The 7,157-nt window shown below is 37.6% G+C and overlaps 2 pseudogenes; both read left to right on the plus strand.

Moving 5' to 3' along the window:
• The first annotated feature begins 375 nt into the window (after positions 1–375).
• LOC149256060 (transcription termination factor MTERF4, chloroplastic-like) lies at positions 376–1,845 on the plus strand (annotated as a pseudogene).
• Positions 1,846–5,502: 3,657 nt separating this feature from the next.
• Positions 5,503–6,734, plus strand: LOC149256061 (nucleotide-sugar uncharacterized transporter 2-like; annotated as a pseudogene).
• The last annotated feature ends 423 nt before the right edge of the window (positions 6,735–7,157 follow it).

Here is a 7,157-nt window from a genome sequence, read left to right on the forward strand (position 1 = left end):
AAAAGGGCTTGAACCTCCTTCCTTATGGTTGTTAAGCTGTTGTGGTTAATAGCCACACGCTCGCCAGTATCAGTGCCATGGTTTGGTCCTCCATGGCATGAATGAAGTGGCATTGGGACTTTTGTTGCAGACATCTTCATATAATTCCAGTGTTTAGAATGATGCAATGTGGGGATTTTCAACAAATCATTCCAGTTCTTTCCTTCTATCAATTCTAAATGTAGGGATTGCACACTTAAACCCTGATATAGAAAATCGCATTTCGACCTCTGGGGCCACGCCAGGCAAAACACATGTGTGGGATCAAATGAGTGTGGGAGAAACATCCTATCCCGAAGTTTCCATCGAATCAAGCAATGGAAACTCATGTGAAATAAACTGCAATATAGGACGACATCCATTTGAAAGAAATTGTTTTCTTTCAAGGAAAAGTTTGTTTTTGACATTGAAAATGCGAATGCTGGATGGAGGGAATGTTTCTTTCAAAGTACCCAGTAGGGCAGCTTCCGGCGAGCCGAACAACATTCCTGAGTACCAGATGCCAACTGTGACTTGGGGTGTTGTGCAGGGGTGAAAGGAGAAGCTTGTTTCTCGAGTGATCATTTGTGATTACTTGAGAAGTATTGGGATAGTCCCTGACGAGCTGGAACACTTAGAACTTCCTTCGACAGTGGATGTTATGAAAGAAAGGGTGGACTTCCTGCAGAGATTAGGTCTCACCATCGATGACATAAATCAGGATCCACTCATGCTGGGTTGCAGTGTGAGGAAAAACATGGTTCCCGTCCTTGATTATTTGAATAAATTGGGTTTTCAAAAGCAGGAGCTTCCAAGTTTTCTTAGAAAACATCCCCAAGTGTTGTATGCCAGTGTTATTGTAGACCTTGTGCCGGTTATTAAAATTCTATGAGGTCTTGACATTGAGAGAATCGACATTCCAGTAGTATTACAGAAGTATCCCGAGATTCTGGAATTTAAACTCGAAGGGACAATGAGTACATCTGTCGCTTATTTGGTCAGTATTGGAGTGAACCCAAGAGACATTGGACCGATGGTGACACAATATCCTCAGATTTTGGGTATGCAGGTTGGTAAAGTGATTAAACCTATTGTTGCTTACCTTGGGAATCTAGGACTTCCCAAAAAAATTCTAACTAGAATGATCGAGAAGAGACCATATATATTCTTGGATATGAGTTGAATGAGATAATGAAGCGCAATGTGGAAAGTCTGCTTAGTTTTAATGTATGGCTCGAAGCTCTTGCTTCTGTTATAGCACAGTATGCACAGTTTGAAGCCAAAATTGACTTCGCAGTAGTACTTTTTCAATTTTAACATTAAAATAGGTCCAGAAGACTTTGGTAGAATTTTAGAGAAGACGCCACAGGTTGTAAGCCTTCCTCATGTTCCAATTAAAAGACGAGTGGAGTTTTTTAGAGGACATGGTTTCTCAGATGAGGACATAACAAAGATGGTAGTTCTTGTCCCCAGCTGCTTGTTGTAAATGTGGAACTCATGAAATGCAGTTTTTATTTTTTTAAGACTAAGATTGAGAAGCCATTAGAGGAACTTGTAGACTTTCCATACAGCCCGGAATTCAGAATCAAATCTCGGTTTCAAAGAATGTCAAGAAAGGGTATTAGATGTAGCCTAGCGTGGATGATTAATTGCAATGACCAAAGGTTTGAAGAAATACTGGAAGGTAACTATATTTAGAATGAGGACATGGGTCCATTATTCTCTATGGGTGGAGCATTGGAATCACCAAGAGATGCTGTTGATTCAAAAGAGGAAGATGAGGAGAGTGAGCATGAAATTTTCTACAGATGCACAATTTCTTTTTAGTAATGAATGATCTGCATTCTGCTGTAATTCATACATTCTGTAAAAGAGTTTTCTATTGTCCTTCAAATCACGAATATGTCTGAACTTTGCTTCAAAATGCTCTCATGGTCTTCTGTATAAAATTATTGTTTTTTCCCTTTAGTTTTGAGAATCTTGTTAGGTTTTAGACTATAATTCTGTGAGAGGTGTGTCTGGTGGGTTTGTATTCTTGTGTTTCATAAAAGAGGGATTGAAAATTAAAAACATGGCAGAACCAATTAAGAAAAACTGCCTTTTAAAAGTTCAATATATATATATATATATATATATATATATATATATATATATATATTTTGAGTAAGCCAATCTGTCCAAAATTCAAATGTTGATTTCCAGCCATGAAGATATGGATGTAGAGGTACAAGGTTAGTAACATTGTAAATTGGTGGGCCTAGCATCTTAAAGGGAAATTATCAGTCATTGAATCATGCGACATTTCTCCGTTACAGTTACCTCAAATGTGAGGCAAATAGAAATGATAGAACGTCAGTTTTGGCATCAATGTCTAGAGACAATGCCTCATATGCTAATATTTCTAGTTTTTTTGGGGCTGGAGTTTCCTTGTAGTCATGACTTTAGAGGGTTGTAACTCTCATTGTGTTATTGTGTAACTCTTTTTCAAGTAAATATATGTTGTATTTCTCCCACGGAAGGATAAAAGCAAAATGGAATCCATGATTACATTGTAGGTGATAAGAAGACCTCATTTCTCATTGCTGAGAAAAGTGTGCATATGGTGTCGTGACTTGTTTGATATGTATAGACAAACTATGGGACTCCATGGAGATGGGGCGTTGTTTTGTTTTTGAGTTACTCCACACATACATATGTAGAATGCGATGCATTATAAAAGAACCTGTGGCAACCGGCTGTGGTACATTAGGCAGAGATCTCTTTAATCAAATAGTGTCATCCAAAACCTACTGTTGAAACAACTAGTATACAACAGTAATAAGATTCTTCTAATTTTTCATCTTTTAATTCTACATTTTTGATAGTAAAAAAAATAAAAAAATAATGATGAATAGGGTGTTTCTTTCCTATACATTTTATTGGGAAATACTAACATTTTTTTTTTGTAGAATGATTCTGCTGTAATTTGTCATCATTATGCATTGCATCTACTCCCAAAGTTTTCTATAACGTGTTAATTAATTTTGTAACTAAATCACATATCCCCTTCTTGTCAACTAGTTTCTCACATGATTGCGAGATAAATCACTAGTTCCTTAACACCATGGTAATATCCTATGCATAATGGTACCTGGCATGTACCAGAGCTAGGAGATGAACAACCTGATGTTCTAAATGTAGAATCATGTCCTCTTTGAACTTCCCAGTGGTGAGTTGCTTCTATTCCACAAGAGTAGGAGGCGAAATGCACAGAAGAAAGGTGATTTTCTTCCTCTAATTTTACTCTCTCCAGGTATTGTTAGGAATTTGGTTATGATGATCTTTAGATAAATTCAAATTTTGAATTAAAGCTTCATTTAACTATTAATTTAGAGGGTTTTCATACAAAAAAACAGGCTGCCCAAGCAGTCCCCACAAGCATAAAGTGACAACAATCCAAGTGTGCGCTGGATTAGGCTAGAACACCCACAATATAGATTCAAAAGAAAATTGGTCATAAAACATGATATCAAAGGGTAGAAGCCCAAGCATTGAAAGGCTAAAAAATAAACATGCCAGCCATAGGAGGGAGCCGGTCAGGATAATTTGGGGCAGGGCCTCATACAGAAATTGGGGAATTGATATGGACAGGTTGAACATGATTCATCCTATCTGCAGGAGGCTTTGGGGGCTTAAGCCCTTTTAAGCTCTGAGATGGAGGCTCAGACATTGCTTGTCATTGTGCTATGGGGGTGAGGGCTGATTTTGAGATAAATTTAGTACCAAAAGTTGGTAGAATTACTTAAACTTTTCTACAAGGAATAACATAGTCCATGCAAAAGAAGAGGACGAGTTATAAAGGTGACTACAATTTGCAACATACCTACACCTAAACACTTTTCATTGTGCTTGTGCCATAGTTAAAGCAAAGAAGTTGCCAGACAATTTCCAATAATTTAGATCGAATATTTGGTAATTCATTTAAATCAAATGGCAAGAGTCTTTGTTTGCCTCATGCAGATGTGGAAGCTACTGCGATCCTTGGTGGTCTATAAGAGTGGAAGTGCTGGGGAAACATTAAGGTACATAAGCTTCAGTGAGCACATCCAAGCACTTGACTTTAAACATTGGCACCTTCGTTTAGCCTTGCAATAAGGAATCCAATTAATCCTTCACCTTAGAGACCTATCCAAGGATTGAGGGTCATATTCCATCACGTATTTCTAGCTTCATTTGTTCAAAAAATGATCTACAAATTTTTGCATTTGCAAACATTTTTAATGATCCCATGGTCCGAGATCGATAATAATCCCAACTGCAACCTGCATAATGACATGTGCAACAAGTTAATAAGTTAGTTGTAGGCAACTTTGTATTATGGTAAAATTTAAAATAAACACTTCAAGTTCATATTTGTAGATAACCTGTAATTTATCAGATACATATTGGGCAATATGCAACAAATCACTAGTATTCTATTTGAGTGCATCGTGCTTTTCTTTGGCACTGACATTATTAGCATGAATCATCATATGAAGTGCATCATCATCATTCACACAACCATGGAGCACATAGGTATTAGATGTGGCCTCTGTTGGAGTATAATGCTTCAATATGTCGGGGATAATGGCCATATCTAGAACTTAGATGTATTAGGACTTGGACTGAACAATAAATGCTCACTAGTAAATTGATGTAATTATGGGATATTTATTGTATCGATTATTGTAATTATGTAATTGGGAATGTACTCTTCTTCTCTGCTACTTTGTATTTGTAATGATATATTGCATCATCAAATGCAAGAATCCACTCTTTCTTCTTGTTATGTGTGTAAAACTTACATGGTACTAGAGCCACATTAAGGATAAGTCAAGAAAGCCTGTGAAGGAGCCAAGGGATTGCTATCATTAGAGAAGGCATAGAGGGACTGCACATACAAAATTGCATATAAGAACTAGGTTGATGGGAGATTGTGTGGGTTGACGTATAATTTTAATTAATTAATAGGTAAAACGAACAGCTACAAGGGTTTGTGTGAATGTGGTGAATTGTAGCCATAAAGGAGATATCCTTGCCAGAGATCTATAGCCACAATAAGATTTGCTTTGTGGGAAGACAAAAAATAAGTGGGCTCGCAAACTAGTATGGAGAGTGAGCTGCCACACGAAGGAAAAGAAGTGGGGTTATGGATATTGTGGAAGAACGTATCATATCATAACTTGAAACAAATCATTAATCTTAAATAACCATGATAACAGACTCAGCTTGTTAGGGCCTTTCTTCCATTTGAATATGAGTATTTGAAGGCCAACACCACACTTGATTTTGCAACGAAAAAGCTTAGTATAATACTGAAGATCTACACGTCTCGTGAGAAGTGTATCCGTGCCTTCTGTGGTAGGGTGGGCCTTGGAAGAATTGCGGACATCTGTATTCAGTGAGCTTCGCACTTTAGAAGGAGCAAAACAACTGCAACAAAGATTTTGCAGCCCAAAAGTTTCTTTGACTTTCAATTTCATGGTTGCTGTTAGCATCATTATGATGAACAAATTGGTGGGTTCTCAAATTATACAATTATTTTCTATCCATCGCTCTTGGCAAATAGGTGGCAATTCGAAACTATTTAGTAGGCTTTAAGCGCATTGATTCTGCTGAATTGGGTAGTGAGTGGGACTGTTTTTATATTAATTCTGCACACAAAGAAGTGAGATGTAAATTATTCCAAAGCTGTGTGTTTTGTGACTACAGTTACTTGGGAAGGTTGGATTTAACTACCCTATCTTCCTCACACTAATCCACTATGCATTAAGCTGGCTTTTATTGGCTTCTCTTGATCCATGTGCTTTGCTTCCTACATCACCCCTAGCAAAGGCAACACCATTTGCTTCTCTGATTTCCTTGGGTGTGATCATGGCATTCTCCAATGGCTTTGCAATTGTTAGTCTAAAGTTCAACAGTGTGGGTTTTTATCAGATGGCCAAAATCGCTGTTACACCTAAAATTGTGCTGTCAGAGTTTCTGTTCTTTGGGAAGAGAGTTTCTTTCCAGAAGGTTCTGGCATTGAGAGTTGTTTCTGTAGGAGTGGCTATTGCAACGGTCACAGACTTGCAATTTAATCTATTTGGTGCTTTGATAGCTTTAACATGGATAATACCAACTGCAGCAACCAAAATTTTATGGTCAAATCTCCAACAACAAGACAATTGGACTGCACTTTCATTGATCTGGAAAACAACGCCCATAACCATCTTCACTTTGGTGGCTATAATGCCATGGCCAGATCCTCCTGGTTTACTAGCTTTTAATTGGAATGTCTCCAATGTGTTGGCTATTATTTTTTTGCTACACTGGATTTTTGCTACAGTGGTCTGGTGCTTTAACACTTGGGGCCACTTTTGCCACTACCCATGTTGTTCTTGGACAACTCAAGACCTGTGTTATTCTTCTGGGAGGCTTTCTCCTTTTTCAGTCTAATCCTGGGCTGTCAAGCATTGGAGGAGCATTGGTGGCTCTAAGAGCAATGTTCGTTTACACCTACCTTAATTTGAAAGAAACAAGGGAACTTGTGGGAAAGCCCCTGGTTCTTAAACAAAATTCAATTTCTTCCCTAAAAGGAAAAGTTAGCAAAGTTAATGACAATAGCCATGATGGAAATGAAGGTGCAGAGTTTGTGTGACTGAAACTTTTCAAAAATTTCCTGAAGGCAAAAATGGTTTGCACTATGTGCGGAGGAGCTGATACTTGTGATTAGTATTCAAAGATTTACAACTTTGTTAAAACTGTTAGAAGTAGATCTTATTTCAGAAATGCCCTACTCAAGTCTAGGAGCACATTCCTCTTGCTTCCATTTAATCCAGAAATTCTCTCTCAAATTATTCTGCAATTTGAAAGATCATTAGTATCCTCCGTCTCAAGTTTCATACTTGTCTTTCCTTAGTGTTGTTGTTATTTCCTTTGGTGTTTAGAGGATGCCTTACAAATGCAGTCAAATTTACAAACCAGCTTTCTTTGAACTGTTTAGCGATGACTAGTTGAAGTCACTTGTAAATTAGCTTATTCTTGTCTTAGTAACATCACGTTGTTATTAACATCTTTTGAGGAGATCAGGTGCAACCATGTTTACAGAACTTACTAGAGATTGGGATATTAGAGTCCTT

The sequence above is a fragment of the Pinus tabuliformis genome, chromosome 7 (assembly GCF_031772625.1).
Source record: "Pinus tabuliformis cultivar Carrire ecotype Pingquan chromosome 7, CPIR1, whole genome shotgun sequence".
Classification (NCBI taxonomy): Eukaryota; Viridiplantae; Streptophyta; class Pinopsida; order Pinales; family Pinaceae; genus Pinus; species Pinus tabuliformis.